Below are 17,366 nucleotides of genomic sequence, written 5' to 3'. Positions count from 1 at the left end.
GCTTTGGCTAGGTCATTATGGTAAGGATGAGTTGGCTCTCTGTGGATCTCATCTTCCTAAACCCATGTTGTTGGTCGGTGAGGATCCGATGTTTGTCGAGGTGGGTCATTATTTGGCTGTGGAGGATGTGCTCAATCAGCTTGCTGCAAACAGAGGTTAGTGTGATAGGCCTGTAGTTTGCGGGGTCACTGCGGTCACCATTTTTAAATATTGGGATGACATTGGCATGTTTCCAATCTGATGGCACTTTAACTTGGTCGAGTGAGGCAGAGAAGAGTAGTGTGAGGACTGGTGCCAGTTCTTGGGCGAAGTCTTTCAAGAACTTGGAAGGGATGCTGTCCGGACCTGTTGCCTTGTGTGGGTCAAGGTTCGCCAGAAGCTTCCTTGTTCCTTCCTCTCCAATGGTGAAACTGGGCACGTCTGGGAAAGGGGTATCTCCAGGTGATGGAATTTGTGTTGAGACCTCCCTTGTGAATAAGCTGCAAAACTGGTCGTTTAGTCGCTTTGGTAGTTGGGTCACTGTGTGCCAATCCATCTTGCATCAGGGGTGATATGCCACAACTGTCGCATCTCTTGGATTTGACCAGTGTGTACAGTTTCTTTGGGTTTCGGTCTGTGGTCACCATGTCCCTTATGTATGTGTTGTAGGCCCTCCTGCACTCATGTTGTGTATCTTTGCAAGTCTGTTTGTAGAGAAGCTTGTCTGCCTCTGAGCGGGTAGATCTTGCCCTGAGATAGGCCCTCTTCTTTCTTCTAGAGAGACGATTGGTTTTCTGGGAAATCCAGGGTTGATTGAAGCGTGTAGAGGTCATCTTTGAGGGCACATGGGTTTGGAGAGAGGTCTTGACAAAGTCTCTGAATGTCTTCCATAGGATGTTGATGTTGGTTTCTTTGGTGTATCTCGATGTGTAGTCTCTGCTGAAGTCTAGTATGGCTGAGCTAATCTCTGTTGTATTGGCATTTTTCCAAAGCAGGATCTTCCTAGGGGAGGGTTTCAGTCTGACTGCTGTGGATCTGGCCTGTATGAAGACAGCTTCATGGTCACTGATGCCTGGTAATGGTTTACAGTGATCTATGAGGGACTGACGGTTTGTAGGGAAGAGGTCTAGGGTGTTGTTATCTCTCGTGGGGAAGTCAACCATCTGTTCGGAGCTTGTGTCCAGCACCGCATCTAGGAAAGCTTGGCTTATCTGCTTGGAAAAGCTGTTGCTCGTGATGGTGTATGTGTCCCAGTCAATGTCTGGTAGGTTTATATCACCTGCTAGCCATATAGTCGAGTTGGGGTAAGAAAGGTGGAGCAGACGGAACTGGGTGCATGCGTCTTCCGTGTAGGAAAGATCGGAGTTTGGTGGTCGATACATCGATGCAATGATGATTGGGTCTTTGCCCCTACATATGAATGATGCAGCTGTAAACTCTGCAGACGTGCTGATATTCAGGTCGGTACCTATTATCGACTCTTTGGAGGCTATGATGACACCACCATGCCTGTCTTTGGTGCAATCTCGCCTTGAGATAACATGGTATCCTGCTGGAAGTATTTCTCTTTCGTATACTGTAGGGTATAGCCAGGTTTCGCTGCCGATTATAATGTCAGGGTCTATTTCCTCGAGTAGGAGCCAGAATGATGTGCGTTTGGCACGCATACTCTGAAAGTTTACAACTAGCACACGCATGCTGGTAGGGCTTTTGGTGGTTGGTCTTTGCTTTACTGGCGAAGATGTATGTTCCCGGGTGTACATTGTCCAGGGTAATCATGGAACTTAGGCTGGAAATCCATGGTATAACATGGAATTCCATGGAAATCCCTGGAATTTGAAACAGTTTCCAGGGTTTTCCAGGGTTTTGTTCTAGAAATGTCCATGAAACGTGGACTTTTTTTCCAAGCATTTTCCAGCCTTGGATGGAAAAGCATGGAAAAGGAATGGAAAACGCTGGATTTAGGCTGGATAACCATGGAAAATATTTCCAGATAGCATGGAAAGTGGAACATAGAATTTTTTAAGCATGGAAAAGACTCTAACATTTTCAGCTGACCCTGGAAAAAACTTAGACTTTATAAGAGGAGAAAATAACTTATAAAAATGCAACACATTTTATTCAAAGTAAATCAGAGTTCAACAATTTACACAACATATGAATAAAACATAAAACAATGTGCATAGTTTGGGCAGAAATAATAGTAGTTATAGTAGTAGTAGTAGTGGTAGAAGTAGTAATGCTGAGGCTGGCAGTAGAATATGTTGAAGAAGTAGAAGTAAAAGTGGTTGTTGTATAAGTTGTATAAGCAGTTAAAATACTGATAATTATACTATTGGTGCAAATTTAAGTGACAGTAGCAGTAGTAGCAGTTATTATTGTGTTGTTGTTTTAGCATTTACAGGAATAGTAGCAGTAACGGTAGCAATAGTAGTATAAATAATAATAACAATACTAGTAGCAGCAGTAGTAGTAGTAGTTAAGGAAGTAGCATTAGCAGCAGCAGCAGTAGTAGTAGTAGAAGTAGTAGTAGTAGAAGTAGTAGTAGTAGAAGTAGCAGCAGCAGCAGTAGTAGCAGTAGCAGCATCAGTAGCAGTAGTAGTAGCAATAGTAGTTGAAGTACTAGTAGTAGCAGTAGTAGTAGTAGTAGTAGTAGTAGTAGTAGTAGTGGTAGTAGTAGTAGTAGTAGTAGTAGTAGTAACAGCAGCAGCAGCAGCAGTAGTAGTAGTAGTAGTCGCTGCAGCAGGAGTTGTAGTAGTAGTAGCAGCAGCAGTAGCAGTAGTAGTAGTAGCAGCAGCAGCAGCAGCAGGAGTAGTAGCAGCCACAGCAGTAGCAGCAGCAGTAGTAGTAGTAGTAGTTGAAGCAGTAGTAGTAGTTGAAGCAGTAGTAGTAGTAGTAGCAGTAGTAGCAGCAGTAGTAGTAGTAGTAATAGTAGTAGTAGTAATAGTAGTAGTAGTAGTAGTATAAGTAGAAGTAGCAGTAGCAGTAGTAGTAGTAGTAGTAGTAGTAGTAGTAGTAGTAGTAGTAGTAGTAGTAGTTGTTGTTGTTGTGGCTGTTGTAATAGTAGTAGTAGTTTTGCAGAAGTAGTAGTAGTAGTAGTAGTACTAGTAGTAGAAGTAATAGTAGTAACTTTCGAAGCAATGTCTACAAGTTTAAATTCTTTAACCCTGTTCATGGTGTATACACACTCAATATTAAACTACAGTCCAGGTTTGCAATTATCAAACTATCTGATAAACCTGTGTGTGAGTCAGATATGTCTGCTGCTAATCTATTGGTTATAAAATATCACAGCCTTTTCTGATTGGCTGAGTTCAAATACAGAAAGTTTACCTGTTAGATTGAAATTCTGGCGGAATGCAGGTTAAACTTGTTGTTAAAATGAAGTTAATGTAATGTTCACAAACAGTAGAGTTAATGAGTTTTTCCATAAACAAGAATTTCTTAAAATTATAATGTATGGATATCATTTGGAAAGTGACATGAAATGTTGTTAAAAAGTGATGCATACAAGTGTTTCAGAAGTCTGTCTAGGAATAGAACAACAACTGAAGGTTTGTGCTTTTCATTATTTCTAAATATTCCTTTAAATTTATTCTTCTTATGTCATCATTGTAGACCTTTTTCTGTGACATTTTAGGTAAAGGCATGGCAAATATAGAAGTTTAAAAACAGCTGTCACACACATTTTCACTAAGTGCAGTTTGCAGCTTGATAAAGGAAGTCCTATGTGGAGATATTAATAAGCTTGAATGTAGTATCGGAAGTTTATAATGCATGGCTAGGGAACTGAGGCTAAGGGAGTTATGTGCTGTGCATGATGAGAACTCAATGCTCATTAATGCTGTTAATGTTTATAAATTAATTAATTAAACCAATAGCATTGTTTTTTAGGTTTCACTGTGCATTTTCATACCAATAGAATTACACATCATTCTAATTATAGCAATAATAAATTAGTACTAATCATACCTACAAATTTTGTTATGCTATGCTTTGTGATGTATTAACTTCATTGTAAGTTATTATTTAAAGTCCATTTTACTAAATATTTAAAACAATACTTGAATTATTTTCTATATACATTTTCATTATGTGCTTTAACTGTAGCTGACCAGTTGATGGAAGATACTGCAGAGTTTGGCAGGGAAATAACCCAAGACAGCAAAGCGGCTCTTTTGGCGCATTTACCAAGAGGACTAACATGGCCACAAATTCATGGTAAATATTGTTATGCCCCGGGCTCATATAAGTAATTAAGTGTTAACCACCTGAAAGTATTTTGTCTTTTTGGTATCCAATATTTTGGTCTAGTTTCAATTACAGGTTATTTTTATATGAATTAGCAAATTAGCATAACTTTCATATAGCAATATCTGAATATAAAATTCCTATATATGTTTGAGTTTCCAGATACATGCTAGTGTACCCCGTTTTGGGGCATTTAAGAAAACAACAATATAAATTTCAAAATAAAAGAGAGTCATATAAAAATATAAGTTAAATCACCAATTTATTCACTTGAAAGTCTCAGTTTTCCTGTGTGGTTGCCTGTTTGCAAGTAGATTAAAGCCCGCTTGCAAACTTTAAGAGAATAAATTTCAGTAAATGGAAAAGAAATAATTGCTAACTACTTAGGATCGTAAATGTTCGCTCAAATACAAAAAAGCCAGATGTACCGAATTGAGCAGTGATATGAAATATCTAAAATAGATTAAAATATGAATGAGCATTGAAGTATAGATATTCAATCATATGATTGCTGCACATTTACTTTTACAGATAAATGTAAAAAACTTATGACTTTCTTGTAATATTGTTTGCTTTGTTTTTCTTTCAGAGATCATGCAGGAGCCGTACAGTATAACAGCAGTACAAGTTCTATAAAAGATCCACGACCTACTGAAGCCTAGCTAATTAACAAAAAAGTTTTTAAAAACTGTAATTTTATCCCACCTGGGTACTTATAATTTACTAAGCTGCCTTCACAAGTTTTAGACTTGCAATTATATTTTAAACTGTCACTTGGAAAGTAATACATGTACATGCATTATGTTCTGAATTTCTTGGAACAATAAAATTATATAAAAGTATTTTAATGAAATTTAGCACCTAAATTGCATTAAAGTGAAAGTAGCTGAGAAAAATAGTATCCTTGTGCTCATGGGCAGCTACATATATTGTGACAAACATGAAGTAGCTAAAATAACTTTTAATTTTTCATTTTGTTTCTTGCATTTTTATATCGTTTGTACAGGGTTCATGAATTGTTACTGTATATTACTTGACTTGCTTGTATTTTGATACTTTGAATACATGTTGTTAAGGTTGCATTATACTTTTTAACTTTTAAAGTAGCGCCTGTTCTGTTATGTAAGGGCCTGATTTATGATAATGGACCTAGAGGTTTTGTAAGCATGTATTAAACAACACTTGTTTGATCTGAATAATTTGTTAAATAAATGTAACACAATTTGTAATCTGATGTTATATTTTGATGAATTGTGAACAAAATAATACATCGAAGAAACTAAGGCATTATGTTGATTTTTTGTTTTGTTTTAATCTAACCTTAAATTATGATTTACTTAAGCTGTGAGTATTGTATTCATTTAATACATGAATATTGTTTTTAGACCAGAAATTTCTTTTTCTATTCAGTGACCATGGTAAACGCTGGACAATTTTCCATGTTATACCAGGCATCCATGGAATATTAAACAAAGAAAACCCTGGAACATTTTCCAGCCAGCATGGAAAAAATACCGTCCGAATACTCCATGTAATCTGGAAAACCCTGGAAAAAAATCCATGGTTTTCCAGATTACATGGAGTATTCGGACGGTATTTATTCCATGCTGGCTGGAAAACCCTGGAAATTGTTCCATGGTAATTATTCCAGGGAGCCTGGAAAACCATGGAAACTATTCCAGGCTATTTTCCCATACCATGGACAATTTTCCACCCTTTTTTTTTTAAATATTGACGCTGGAAAAGGCTGGAAACTTAGTCCGAATACTCCAGCCTCATATTTTCCATGGATTTCCATGGAAAACCCTGGACAAAGTACACCCGGGTTGGGCGGACCCTATGGAGCTACCCTCTGAGTGGAATGAGGTAATAGTATGGCAAGTATCTGGTGAGTGAGGCGTGTTAGAGAGGATGCTGGTTGTGTTCTCTGTGGCTATAGAAGTATGGACAGAGTCTACTGACATAGTGGTGAATAGTGTGCGTGAAAAGTTAGGTATTTCACAGCTGCAACAAATCCAACTGACGTTCGAAGTGAGGCCTTTATAGACGGTGTTCGGCATCCCCATGCAGCTGGTGTGATACCAGGTATCGCATGTGTCACACGCTACGGCTTGTTGGTTTGATTTGCAAGGTTTTCCGCAGACGCCGCAAGGAAATTTGATATTTTGACCTGGATTCGGATGGCAATCCCTGGATATCTTGATCAGGCAAGTGGCTAAGTTCCATTGTGTGTGACTTTTTCCAAGTGGCAGGGGCTGGGAGCCAAGGATAACCAGGCAGATGGTTATATGAGTGAATGCAACCTTACCCATACCTGTTTTTAGGTCGTAGGCGTGCTGGAGACACCTTGATGAAGTTTTACCGCTCCACTGTTTTACACTGGAAGTCAGGATTTCTTATCTGTGCTAGAGCGAAAATGTCGTACTAAGCAACAAGGTACTCGGTAGAACCGTGATTTTCGTTTTGAGCTGACGAAAGGTACTCTTAGGGATAGTCCTGAGGGGTATTCCTGTCATGAGCAATGGCAGGGCCCGAGAAAAAGATTAGTTTTCGACTCTGTTCGAACAGCTGATACAGTGTGCAAACAACCTTGACACTTCCAAATGGTGGAATCAAGAAGTTTTTACAAAAGTACAATAAGAAAAAAGAAAAATATTTATGACAAAAATCAGGCACTGAAACTAGAAAATGCAAGACTAAGTAATGCAAAATTATATTGGAAAATGTTAAGAAATACTAGTGTTAGAGATAATAAACACAACATTTAATGTAAAGATTTTTTAAACTATTTTAAATCAATAAATGATCCAGATTCTTCATATTACCAACCTGATGAAGATATTTTATTTTTTGAAGACAGATATTTGAATGGTGAACTGAATATAATGTTTGATGAATTTACCATTTTCTGACCAAGAAGTTATGAATGCCTGTAAACAAACACACATAATCTTCACATAGATTGGAAATAGAGTCAGGCAGGTGGCATAAACCAGAATCTATACCATACCAGGAAAGAAAATGTCAACATTGTACAGACATTCCCAAAAGTATTTTAAGTCCACAGGACATCCGGTCCGGTAGTCTTAGATAACTTGCAGGACCAGACTGGGATTCATAGGACCGAAACATCAATGTACAAACATATATATCATATTTATATATTTGCGAAGTTAAGTGTAATGTCGTTCGGCAACAACTCAGATGCTCCATTAATACTAAGTGTTGGTTGTTTTCCTAAGTCGATAAGTTGTATGGTTACATATTTGTTTTTTGTTTTTCATATAGAAGGCCATGGTGTAATGGATATGGTGTCCGCCTAGCGACCGGGAGGTCACGGGTTCGATCCCCACCGTGGGAGCGTTCTTTAGATCTCCCCCAAAGACACCAAGTACTGGTTCTAGGCCCAGGAAACGGACTCGAGAGCGTATATATAAGCCCCAGGCTTTCGATGAAATCGAGCTAAAATAAATAGGTTTAAACTAACAAAATATCCCTTCCAAAAAGGGCGTTATGCTGCTTAATAGTATTAAATATGTAATCAATATATAATTAGATTAACATATTGCTTTACTATATGCTACTGCAGTGCTTAACATTTCTATAAATCGATCACTTAAAATTTCAAGATGGCAGACGTTTCGTCAGTTACCGTTCATTCTTTGCAAGCCGCTAACCAATTAGAAATCGATAAATAAAAGACCGGACGAAATTGGTACCAAGCGCAAATTTCCGGAATGCCCAGGAATATTCATTCTCAAATGATCGCACACTGGAACGAATTCTATAAAATAAATCAACTTTTCTTCTTGAATTATTTCCCGGACATTCGGACCGGCAACATGGCATTTTCAATCGGACCTGTCTTTAAAACGTCGGTCAGGTCCGACACTTTTGGGAATGTCTGATTGTAATGTCTTGGAGGATGAATTTCATTTTTTGTTTGAATCTTCCTTATACAATGATATTAGAAAAATATACATAAAAAATATTACTGGAAAAGACCAAATATTCCAAAATTATAGAGTTAATGCAATCTAATAACCAAGCAATTAACAGAAATTTAGCAATTTATGTTCATAAAGCATTTATCAAAAGAAATGTCTATAAATATTATTTTGAGTAATATATATGTCAGAAAAGTTGACTTTTCGCTGTCAATAGCGCTTTTTTATTTAAACTTTCCTGTACGAAAATTCTATGCAAATTCTGTATAGAGTCTGTACAAAATCTGCCCATATAAATCAAGACAGAATTCATTTTTTCTGTACAAAGAGGACACAGACACAGAATCATAATACCTTGCAATCTGTACAGATTTTCTAAGCAGAATTACAATAAAGCAGAATTTGATCTGTAAAGATTATTACATCAGACAGAATTTTAACACTTATAATTTTTACAAGACAGATTTTTAGCACTTTGCATTTTAGCAAGGCAGAATTTCTGTACTTAGTAGAAAATGAGGCAGAATGTTGGACTTAGAAAAAATTCAGATTCAACATTTCAAATTGGGACTTGTAAAATTTAAGAAACAGACTTCTGATTTCAGTTTCTTATTGTTTATTGCAGGAAACATTTCTCTATTCACCGAAAACTAACAGTTATGTTCAATTCATACAAAAGTTAAAATGACCAAAAAATACAGCATATTATTAGCAAAAAAAAACAAACAGCAGTATTGTTCATACCATAAGGAACATAGAAAATTACAATTTAATCCAACAGGCTTCAAGAAAAATCTACAATGGAGTGAAATAAGGTTTAATTTTTTTACAAAGTTTGTATTCTTTTCTTATTGCTGGATAAATTGTCCCAAAATACTGAAAATTGCTAGAACATATTGTCTGCTGTTTCTCAGCAGTGACATTTTAAATGATATCCAAGATAGAGAGAGATCCAATTACCCAAGTTTACCCAAACACTAGCGTCAGGTGTGATAAATTTACTCCTATTTCAGCACTTTTACTATACTTGGCTCTCATTTTATGAAAATATTCATTTGAATGCGAGTGCTTTAACATAACAAATTTTGTGACAAAAAATAAAAATACCATTATTAATAGGAACAATTAAGAAATTGAGACATAACATAATTAAAGTGTTGTAATATATATGGTTTAAAGATGTTTGGTTTAGTCTTCTTTGAAAAGATGCTTAGTCTACTTTGAAAAGGATAGTTCACTTGTAAGTGTGCAACAAAATCTCAGAGACTTGACATTCAAAGTTTTAAAGCGAAAATCAAAATGTTCCATGAAATGGGGCGCAGAAGACTATGAGGAAAGAATTATCATTACCAGAGGTTTTTTAAAATTTGCTTTTTCTTTCATAAAATATGCATTTAATCTGTTGACAGTATTTGGCTTTAATTTGTTTGTAAATTTGTTTAAAATTGAAACTTTGGTTGTGCATATTCAACTTTTAATGCATAAATCATAACTTCCTATTTTTTGTAACAATGACCTTGACCTTGAAACGACTGGTCCCCGAATGAACTCCTTTGCTAGGTCTGTATGTAAGCAATGAATCTGCATACAAATGATATATGCAGTATTGCCATCCAAACTCAAGTTATTGAGCAGAATTTTTTTTGAGTTCACCTTAGCACAATATGCTCATGGTGAGCTATATGATGTCAGTCAATGTATGTATATATCGTGGGCTTAGCGCAAAACGGTTGTAACTCCATTTTTGGAAATTTTACAGGAGAGACAAAAAACTGCCCAATTTTAAAAAAAAATTCTTGCTGGATTTTATTTAAAAAGCATATATTTGGTTTGTTCCAAGCAGTGTTAACAGACTCATTTCCAATCTGTATAATAATTATGGAAAGAGATATTTGAACATGTTCAAGTTACAACCATTTTCCACCTGAAATTTTGGAAAATTTCATTTATTATTTTTATGCAATAGGGAAGTAACTCATGTTACAACTGTTTTCCATTTTTAATTTGGACAGATTTTAATATTTATTTGTGTGTTAAATGGAAGTATCTCATCATATACTCTTTATTCTTCATCATTAGTAAAAGAAAGCAAAACTTATTAGTTACCATAAACTTTGAACAATCATAAAACACTTTTTTGAACAAATACAATCATTTTAGTATGGTGTATAAAATGTATTCATAATTATTCCACACATTATTGTTTACTTTAATATATTAAATAAAATGAGATCTTTAAACGATTTTTTAATAATCTAAAACTATTCTAGAGATCTACATGATCAGCTAAGATTCAAACTTTGAGGTATTTATTTTATCCTTTATTATACATTACCGAAAAAGTTTGTGATTTTATACTGCAGTCTCAACAAATGCAATTAAAGAAGCGAAAAATAATATTTTCAGTATTCAAAGATTTTTACTCAAGCCAACTTAATTAATTAATTAACTTATTTCCTGCCGTTCATGTACATCATTTTTCTATAATCCTTATATATAATACTATAATTAATTATAAAGAATATAATTATTTTTTCACGGTTCATTCACTTGATTTTTTAATGAATAAAAAGGAATTTAACACTATGTTGAACATAGGTAAATTAATAAAATTAACAATAAAGAAAGTTCTTGAACAAGTTAATTTTGTTTCAAAAAGGTAGAATTGAGATTTGGAAAATAGAATTGAGACTTTTAAGTATGTACTTGTATTCAAACATATTTTAGCATCACAATAATTCCCTTGTTACTTTGTTCAATTTGGTCTGCAGTTATTTAACATAAAATAATTAATAGCTAAAGATTTGATACCATAAACGCTTTAACTGGGTATAACAGCAAAAGTAAGATCATTCATCAACATGACTTGTCAGACTGTTACAATTATACCACTATGTGGCATGTCAGACTGTGACAATGGTACCGGTATGTATTATGTTAGACTGTGACAATGGTACCAATATTAAGCATGGCAGACTGTGACAATTATATCAATACATAGCATGTGAGACTAAGACAATGGTACCAGTACATAGCATCTTAGACTGTGACAATGGTACTGGTACGAAACATCTGAGAGTGTGACAATGGTACCACTATATAGCTTGTCAGACTGTGAAAATTATAAAGTAGGTAGCATCATTGCTGCATGTGAGACTGTAACAAAGGTACCACTATGTAGTGTGTCAGACTGTTACAATTATACCAGTACATAGCATGCTAGACTGTGACAATGTAACCAGTATGTAGCATGTCAGACTGTAACAATGGTACCATTACATGGTATCTGCGACTGTGACAATGGTACCCGTATGTCCCATGTCAGACTGTGACAATAGTACCAGTACATAGCATGTCAGACTGTGACAATGGTACCTTTATGTATTATGTTAGACTGTGACAATGGTACCAATATGTAGCACGTCAGACTGTGACAATTTAACCAGTACGTAGCATGTGAGACTGAGACAATGGTACCAGTACGTAGCATCTGAGACTGTGACAATGGTACCACTATGTAGATTGTCTGACTGTGAGATTATACCAGTTGGTAGCATTTGAGACTGTGACAATGGTACCACTCTTTAGCTTGTCAGACTGTGAGATTATACCATTGAGTAGCATTTGAGACTGTGAAAATGGTAACACTACGTAGCGTGTCAGACTGTTACAATTATACTAGTACATAGCATGCTAGACTGTGACAATGGTTCCAGTATGTAGCATGTCAGACTGTTACAATGGTACCAGTATGAATCATATGCAACTGTGACAATGGTACCAGTATCTAGCATGTTGGACTATGACAATTGTACCCAGGACTACGTGGCTTGTCAGACTGTGAAAATTTTACCAGTATGTAGCATGTGAGACTGTGACAATGGTACCACTACATAGCTTGTCAGACTGTTACAATTATACCAGAATATGACATGCTAAACTGTGACAATAGTACCAGTATGTTGCATGTGAGACTGTTACAATGGTACCAGAATGTAGCATCTGCGACTGTGACAAAAGTACCAGTACGTAGCATGTCAGACTTTGACAATGGTACCAGTATGTAGCTTGTCATACTGTGACAATTAAATCCGTATGTTGCATGTGAGACTGTGACAAATTGGTACCAGTATGTAGCAAGTCAGATTGTTATAATTATACCAGTATGAAGCATGTGCGGCTGTGGCAATAATACCACTACGTAGCTTGTCAGATTGTGAAAATTATACCAGTGGCTAGCATGTGAGACTGTGACAATGGTATCACAACATAGCTTGTCAGACTGTTACAATAATACCAGTACATAGTCTTTGAGCATGCTTGACTGTGACAATGTAACCAGTATGTAACATGTCAGACTGTTACAAGGGTACCAGTTCGTAGGATCTGCAACTGTGACAATGGTACCAGTATCTAGCATGTCAGACTGTGACAATGGTACCAGTATGTAGCAAGTCAGACTGTTATAATTATACCAGTATGGAGCATGTGCGACTGTGGCAATCGTACCACTTCATTAAGCTTGTCTGACTGTGAAAATTTTACCAGTGGCTAGCATGTGAGACTGTGACAATGGTATCACTACGTAGCTTGTCAGACTGTTACAATTATACCAGTACATGGCATGCTAGACTGTGACAATAGTACCAGTATGTAGCATGTGAGACTGTTACAATGGTACCAGAACATAGCATCTGCGACTGTGACAATGGTACCAGTGCGTAGCATGTCAGACTGTGACAATGGTACCAGTAAGAAGCTTGTCATACTGTGACAATTATACTGGTATGTAGCATGTGAGACTGTGACAATGGTACCATGCAGTGTGTAGCATCTGAGACCGTGACAATGGTACCAGTACATAGCATGTCAGACTGTTACAATTATACCTGTACGTTGCATGTCAGATGGGGACAATGGTACCAGTATATAGAATGTCAGACTAAGACAATTGTACCAGTAAAAAGCATGTCAGATTGAGACAATAATACCAGTACGTAGCAATTTAGACTGAGACAATGGTACCAGTGTGCACTGGACAGATGATGACACAGGTAGCAGTGCGTAGAATGTCAGACTGAGACAATTATAATAATGATGCTCAAAAGGTAGGAAAAAGATCAATCGCATTTTGTTCTAGTTTCTGTCTTATCATTTTTCTTATATCACAATTTAATATTTGAATAGTTTGTATTTGAATTCAGAAAGAGGATTAAAGTTCATTATTTTTTAAATTAAAATAAGCTGATAAGATAAACTTGTTTTGACTTTAACTCTGTTGAATTATAATAATTTCAATACAAATATTAAATGATTTAAGAAAGATGTAAAGGTAATTATGTATGTTCTTGAGAATAAAAAAAAAAAAGAAAACAACCTTTAGAATGTCAAGGCCCACATGGCAAGCAAATCAAACAGTGATGTCATGATTATGATGGCATAAACTAAAGATGTAAAGATGAGTTACTTCCCTTCCAACATTGTACACTTTGTAATTTTTTGTGCTCAAAGGTTGTAACTTGAGATACAACTGTTTTGCATAACAAAAATTATCCAAAATTAAATACAACCATAAGCCAAATACATGTTTTCATGGGTAAATTTTCAGAATATAATCTTAATATCTATTTAGGATGTGTAAAGTAAAAAAAACACTTGAAAAATGAAAAAATATGATTTTTGGTAAAAATGTGAGTTACAACCGTTTTGCGCTAAGCCCACGATATAAGATCTTTTAAGGAGGCTTTTAGATCACCTGAGCACAAGGTTGTTCTTATTGTAAGCTTTTGTGATTGCCTTTTATCCATTGTGCCTCAAACATTTACCATGTAAACACTGTTGTGGAAATATTTAATGTCAAATCTTTATGAAACTTGTTTTGAACATTTTTTTCAAATAATAGCACTTATGCTCATCTTAAAAAAAACAACATTTGCTTTAATGGTAATACGCCAAGTTAGGAAATGGTTCCTATACATACAAAAACATAGACACCAAGGTAATTCTTCCTTGTATTGCTATAATGAAATCTTCTGAACACATTAGTGACAAACTGCACAAATCAATTGAGTTACTTTGGGTCTTAGGTACTGGTAAGCTCACTATTTTCCTTTGACCCTCATGTTATTTGCATTAGCAGGCAAGTTAATAAAGATTAATGATTATAATTTTCCAGATGGTTCAACTGATGGAACATAATCCAACCACAATAAAAAGATTTGGATTGCGCAAGTTTTGCAGTGCTGCCTTTTACCTGATGGTGAAACTAGTTCCGGGTATGTAGGGTATTAAAGTAAGAGTTTTTTTCATAAAAGTCTTCTTTTTTTTATTAGTCTTTTCTAGAAATAAACATTGATTGTATCATCATAAAGCATACATAACTTTGACAAATGCTTCAATTTAACGTTTCATTAGCAATGTTCACAGATTTTGATTTAGATCAACTTCTGTCTTAAAATATTTTTTTAGTTAAGTGGAATGAAGTGCTTTCATTTATTTTTAAACAGCCATAATTCCGAGGGAGACACAAGAACGGTCAAGAGGTCAGGTTCTGGCGGGGAATAAGCATGACATAAAGCCTGTGCTTGATGCCGTCATCATTTCTGCCTGCAAAGGTACATTTTGTCTTGTTTTTTTTTGCTAGGTATTTAACATAATGAAACAGTGGTAGGAATTTTATTTAAATTTATGACCAGGTTTTCAAAGAAAATTAAAAATGAGATAATTAAATGCGGGTAGGGCTTATCTGGTCAATAACTTAAGTTTGCCTAGACTCAATTGATGACCTTGCATTGAGGCCAAGATAGGGATTGCATACAGAGCCCAAAAGTGTCACTAAAAATAAACAAGAAACCGTCGGAGACCGGTGATGCTCCCCAAAGTTTTTTTTTGTCACAATATCGCACTATATATTCAGATAAAAGGAAACGTCTTGAGGGCAGTATTCGGGGGGACAACAATTTTTTTATAGAAAATTTCAAAGGGCCATAACTCTGTGAAAAATCATCCGGCCAGAACCCGCTGATAATATGCACATCTCCTCTTGGTAGTGAAGCTTCCCATAAAGTTTCATTGAATTCCGGTCATTAGTTGCTGAGAAATAGCCCGGACAAGAATTGCACTATATGTACAGTTAACGGAAAATTTCAAAGGGCCATAACTCTGTGAAAAATCATCCGACCAGAACCCGCTGATAATATGCACATCTCCTCTTGGTAGTGAAGCTTCCCATAAAGTTTCATTGAATTCCGGTCATTAGTTGCTGAGAAATAGCCCGGACAAGAATTGCACTATATGTACAGTTAATGGAAAATTTCAAAGGGCCATAACTCTGTGAAAAATCATCCGACCAGAACCCGCTGATAATATGCACATCTCCTCTTGGTAGTGAAGCTTCCCATAAAGTTTCATTGAATTCCAGTCATAAGTTGCTGAGAAATAGCCTGGACAAGAATTGCACTATATGTACAGTTAATGGAAAATTTCAAAGGGCCTTAACTCTGTGAAAAATCATCCGACCAGAACCCCCTGATAATATGCACATCTCCTCTTGGTAGTGAAGCTTCTCATAAAGTTTCATTGAATTCCGGTCATTAGTTGCTGAGAAATAGCCCGGACAAAAATTGTGCACGGACGGACACACGGACAGACGAAGCGGCGACTATATTATGCTCCCCCAAAAATAAATTTTGGGGGAGCATAAAAAGGTTAACTTGAGCTTGGATGGAGGTATTGGACACAAATTGTGTGTTAGCTTTATCCTTTTTACAGCCATTCTCACCCTTCCTCTGAATGAAGAAGTGCAGTTGTCTGTTACTCAACTAACTGACATTAGTTTCACTGTTTGGTATAAGCACTTGGTCCTGGTAAACCAGTTATTCCAAGATACTGTGAGTTGGTTAACTTACCGCAATGATATGACAGGCATATTGTTGGTTCAAAGTCAAAGTAACATTTACTACATACCGAAAAACTATTGCGATCGCATTTTGACTTTGGGTCTAATTAATACTAGAATCAATCAATGGTTTGAAATTCAATTGGATGTTTGTGCTATAAGTGAATTTTGTTGAGCTGGCACTTAATGTATGATGTCTTTAATACAGGTATGGCATTACTGTTTGAAACTGAGTAGTTAGAATAAATTGGTTTCACCATGTATCAGTTTTTTAGCTCGGCTGTTTTCTGAGAAAACCTGAGGTATTGTCATAGCCAGCTCGCCGTCCGGCGTCAGCCTTTCCGACGTGCTTAAACCTTGACAATTTGCTCTAAAATCAAAGTGCTTCCACCTGCAACTTTGAAACTTCATATGTAGACGCACCTTGATGAGTTCTACACGCACACTCATTTTTGGGTCACTAGGTCAAAGGTCAAGGTCACTGTGGCCTCTAAAAAAAATAATATATATCTGACAAGCTTTTATTTATTTAAAACTGCACCCGCAGCCGAGCGTTGGCACCTGTTCCCGTACGAAATAATGGGGCGGATTCCGGGCGTAATCAGGGCGGAATTGGCACGTAATGTTGGAATTACGCCCGTACAACTGGCAGAATGAGTTTTACGCCCGGAACTAAAATTATTTCTGGGCGTAATTCAACTGTTTTTTCCGGGCGTAAAACAAATCCGGGCGTATTTTTATACTTAGAATTTGTATGATGGAGATTTGTGGACGGAATTTTGCACTTTGTTTCTTTCGTCGGGCAGAATTTCATACTTATAAAATATTTGTGAAGCCACATGACGGAATTTTGAACTTAGTAGTTTTTATAGAGAGTAATATTGGACTTAGCAAATGTCTATGAAGCTGAACAATAACTTAATAAATTTAATTTAAACCAAAGTACTGAACAAAATATTACCAGTAACTGATAACTTAATAAACGTTTTTAAATAAAAATATTTAATTTTATTTATACACATGTACAATCAATGAACATTCATTATAGACACAACTATTTCAGTCACAGTATAATTAATTCAGCATAAAGCTTTGATCTAATTTATGATTTTCATGTTCCAATTCTAAAACATATTTTGTAGTATTTTTATACTTAATTTGTGAGAAGCTGAAAAGGAGACAGACTTGTGAACTTGTGATCATGAATTATACTCTTAGATTTTGCATTATTATTGGCAATATTGCTGGTAAAAAAAAATTAGGAGATAACAATAACATATTTTAATTAAATA

The 17,366-nt window shown here is 35.8% G+C and overlaps 1 protein-coding gene and 1 long non-coding RNA gene across 2 annotated transcripts in view; one reads left to right on the top strand and one right to left on the bottom strand.

Moving 5' to 3' along the window:
• Positions 1 to 17,366, bottom strand: part of LOC127845421 (uncharacterized) — a 79,326-nt gene that overhangs the window by 16,143 nt on the left and 45,817 nt on the right. The window lies entirely within an intron of this gene.
• LOC127845435 (uncharacterized) lies at positions 3,089 to 5,700 on the top strand. The gene is made up of 3 exons (XR_008033214.1): positions 3,089 to 3,533; positions 4,090 to 4,200; positions 4,820 to 5,700. It is a non-coding gene; the product is annotated as an uncharacterized LOC127845435 (long non-coding RNA).

Source organism: Dreissena polymorpha, chromosome 9 (genome assembly GCF_020536995.1).
Source record: "Dreissena polymorpha isolate Duluth1 chromosome 9, UMN_Dpol_1.0, whole genome shotgun sequence".
Taxonomy (NCBI): Eukaryota; Metazoa; Mollusca; class Bivalvia; order Myida; family Dreissenidae; genus Dreissena; species Dreissena polymorpha.
The sequence above is the reverse complement of the archived record's forward strand: the minus strand, read 5'-3'. Positions and strand labels throughout refer to the sequence as shown.